This window comes from Protobothrops mucrosquamatus, unplaced genomic scaffold (genome assembly GCF_001527695.2).
Source record: "Protobothrops mucrosquamatus isolate PMUCROS unplaced genomic scaffold, P.Mucros_1.0 scaffold1888, whole genome shotgun sequence".
In the NCBI taxonomy this organism is placed as follows: Eukaryota; Metazoa; Chordata; class Lepidosauria; order Squamata; family Viperidae; genus Protobothrops; species Protobothrops mucrosquamatus.
The window spans coordinates 190,701-194,794 of NW_015388014.1; positions in this window are offsets into that span (position 1 = coordinate 190,701).

Below are 4,094 nucleotides of genomic sequence, written 5' to 3' on the forward strand. Positions count from 1 at the left end.
ATTATTATTATTATTATTATTATTATTATTATTATTATTATAGTTGGGTGCTACCACTTGGATGGCTGTGTTCTGGCTGAGTTGAAAGAAATGCTGGTGGTACAGAGATATCCCCCAAATCTCACTTGGTGAAATAAAAGATTAAGTCTCCATGGAATCAATTTGAATTCCCGGTGGCTTCATGGACATATCTGTGGGGTCTTCTTGGCAGCAGGATGTAACTTTGGGGGGAAATTTTACTTTTGATCTTCCAGGCTAGCCTACAGCACTGGAAATAATGGGATCACATACTTGAAGCTACCAACTGTCTCAGCTCACAATGCTGAAGATAAAAGTGGTTGCTGACCTGGGCTCCACTTTCTGAGATAAAGAGCATGAAGGACATGCTTCTGAGATTCAGGGGTGTCCAGAGGGAGGGAGTCAAGTTGGTGGCCACAATCATGCAGTCAAAGGCCTGTTATTATTTTTTTAATGTGCATCATGACCCTTCTTTGGGAATCTCTACTGTGATTAATTCTGCAACACTGTTTGCACGTCTCTGAAAAGGTCTTGCAAAGAACCCTCTGAAAATGGTTACTAAATTTCCATGTTTAATGTGACATCACTGGAAAATTATTAATGACATTACTACAGAATAATCGTGTGAAGTATATTTAATTAAAATTACCGTACATTTACTTGTAAATTAAATCAAATTAAATTCCTCTAATCCCTTTACAAGCAAGTCAATTTTATAACAGAATCATATAACAAAACACATGTGGAAGTTGGAAAGAATTCCTTAAAATGCTGCCTACTTTAAAGCAGGCTGCATGAGGTACAATCCTCCCATTATGGTATCTTCCAAAGTTGCAGCTGAACTGAAATTTTTTAAGGATGATAGGGAGAAATCATAAAATATATGAATGGTAATCCTATTAACACTTACCATTTTCATTGCAACTGAAGCTAAATGATTTTTTAATAATCCCACCTACTTATTTTATAGATCTCCCACCTCATTATTAAATACTTGTAAACACTACTCAAAACAATGCACCCTTCTTGTAACCAAAGGAGATTTACTGGGTACCTACTTAGTCGGGCTGCAGAGAAGATAGTATTAGAGGAGCCAGATGTGACCTGAATTCCTTGGAAAAGAAATAGAGATGTCTTCCTCATTTTTCTTGTTTGAAGAACATGGGGGGCTGAGGTGTTTATTATTGATTGGCTGAAGAGGACAATGTTCACCATTACTCAGATAAGGATTGTCTGGAGAATTCTCGGAATTTAAGTCCACACATTTTAAAGTGCTGAGGTTGAGAAACACTGGCCAAGAGTGTCAAACCACTACCAGATATGGTGGCAATCTGGTCCCTTCAGACACTAGCTTCTTATACAGGAACCAAAATTACTTCGTTATTTTATTGGAAGCTGGGATGACTTCCACACAATAAATCTTCTTACTGACGTTCACAGCAATCAACATGTATGCATGTGCGTCTCTCTCTCTCTCTCTCACACACACACAAACACCTGTCAAGAGCATCTACAGTAGAAATAAGCAAAATTGTTTGGGTGGACATTAGATACATTAGCAAAGTTAAGAGCATGCCTTAAGTAATCCCAACAAAATGACTGCTAATGTGAACACCAATTGAAAAGGTGCAATTGCTCCCATTGTAGGGAGACCATTTTATAAAAAGGTAGCTCTGAGGGCATGTTATCAGCGAAGAGATTGCAGGAAGGCTGTTAAAAAGAAAACTTAGAAAATCTATCCCAATGTGTAGGAGGATATATGAGTGTATATGAACATAGCTTAGTTGCTGTAATTCTTGCACTCCTAGTCTTATTAAAGAGAATTCCATGAGAAAGATGTTCATCTTTGCTGTGGGTTGGAGCAGATGAGCACTGATTGAACAGAGCTTCAGCCCCTGGACCTCTTTCTACAAATGCCAACAGGGGCCCAAAGACCTTCTGGAAATAAAGATGATGTAGAAGACTCTTGTATCTTACCTAGAAGTGTGTCAGTTCCCATTTACTATGATTTGGTTTTTAAGGGTGAGAGGTGGAGTCTGCTGGAAACCATGAGAAACATTTATTGTTGTACACATTGTCTACTCGTGTTCCACAGAGAAACTCAGTGGTGGTGTTTTCTTTCTTTCTTTCTTTCTTTCTTTCTTTCTTTCTTTCTTTCTTTCTTTCTTTCTTTCTTTCTTTCTTTCTTTCTTTCTTTCTTTCTTTCTTTCTTTCTTTCTTTCTTGCCAAGTGTGGATACACAAGGATTTTATCTCTGGTGCATAAGCTCTCAGTGTACATACAAGCAACAAGTGATAAATCATGATCATAATCATAATATAAAATAATCATAAAATATAATACGGTGATAGTCATAGGATACTATATAAGCAATCAACATAATTCATAAGATAGAAACAACAAAGTTATAGTCATAAGAAGCTAAGGAAATAGGCACTGTAATAAGTACTGTAATAGGAAAGATGAGAAGGATAATAATAATACAGCCCTACTAGGTGGTTTGACATCCCAGGGCATAAGACAGTGTTGTGGGAATTAATTGTTTAGCAGATTGATGGCATGGGGAAAAAAGCTGTCTTTGTGTCTAGTTGTTTTGGTGTGCAATGCCCTACAGAACGGATGTCAGACTCGATTGCATCACATGACATCATGACATATCATGATGTTTTTTGCCTTTGGAAAGCCAGGGTGGGTGTGGCCTGTATGTGACAGATCTGGCCCGCGGGCTGCCAGTTTGACACCCCCGCCATATAGCATTGTCTTGAGAGAAGAAGTCGAAACAGTTTATGTCCAGGATGTGAAGGGATATTTTCACAGCCCTCTCTTTGGCTCGTTCAGTATATAGGTCCTCAATGGAAGGCAAGTTGTTTCCAATTGTTTTTTCTGCAATCCTAACTATCCGTTGAAGTCTGTGTCTGTCTTGTTTGGTTGCTGTGCCAAACCAGACAGTTATAGAGGTGCAGATGACAGACTTAATAATTTCTTTGTAGAACTGTATCAGTAGCTCCTTGGGCAGTCTGAGCTTTCTGAGTTGGCACAGAAAGAACATTCTTTGTTGTGCTTTTTTAATGACATTTTTCAAGCTAGGTGTCCATTTTGAGTCCTGAGATATATAGAACCTAGAAACTTGAAGGTCTCTACTGCTGATACTGTATTGTCTAGTATTTTAAGAATAGGAAGGCTTCTAAAATCTACTATCATCTCTACAGTTTTAAATGTGTTCAGTTCAAGATTGTTCTGGCTGCACCACAGGGCCAGTTGTTCAACTTCCCATCTGTATGCGGATTCTTCATCATCTCAGATGAGACCAATCACTGTTGTATCATCTGCAAACTTCAACTTTAACAGAAGGATCCTTTGAGATGAAGTCGTTGGTATATAGAGAAAAGAGTAACGGAGAGAGCACACAGCCCTGGGGGAGCCCTGTGCTAATTGTACAGGTATCTGATGTGATTTTGCCTAGCTTCACCTGCTACTTCCAATCTGTTAGAAAGCTTATGATCCACTTACAAGTGTGGTCAAGCACAGCTAGCTGAGTCAGTTTAGTGAGAAGAATATTTGGAATGATGGTATTGAATGCCGAACTGAAGTCTACAAAAAGAACCTTTGCATAGGTTCTTGGAGATTCAAGTGTCAATACTGCTAACATCGGATGTTCTTGCTTTGACAACAGATGGAAATGTAGCCATCTTTTCTTTATCGCTTTTAGAGTTCATTGATGCTGAGAGGGGGAATGTGGATGAGAGTCCAGCTAGTCATAACAATAATAACTCAGCCGTGGGAACCCAAGGTTATTAGGTCCAGAGTTGATAGAAATTTGGCGGGCAGGAGAGATGGAGAGAAAGCCCGCGCTTCAAGTTAATTGGAGAATGTGATTTATGACTGTTAATTGGAGGAGGGAATTGCGCTTTTCTACTTTGTGCCAGGGGAGGGGAATTCAGTTTTTGGCTTCAATTATGTAGTGCCGATACTTTGTTTCTCGAATAAAAGATTCTTTAAGGAAAACAATACCTGGAAGTTCTTTTGAAGAGATTCATCTGTCGGAACCATAACATCAAGATGTTGTAAGATGTAGT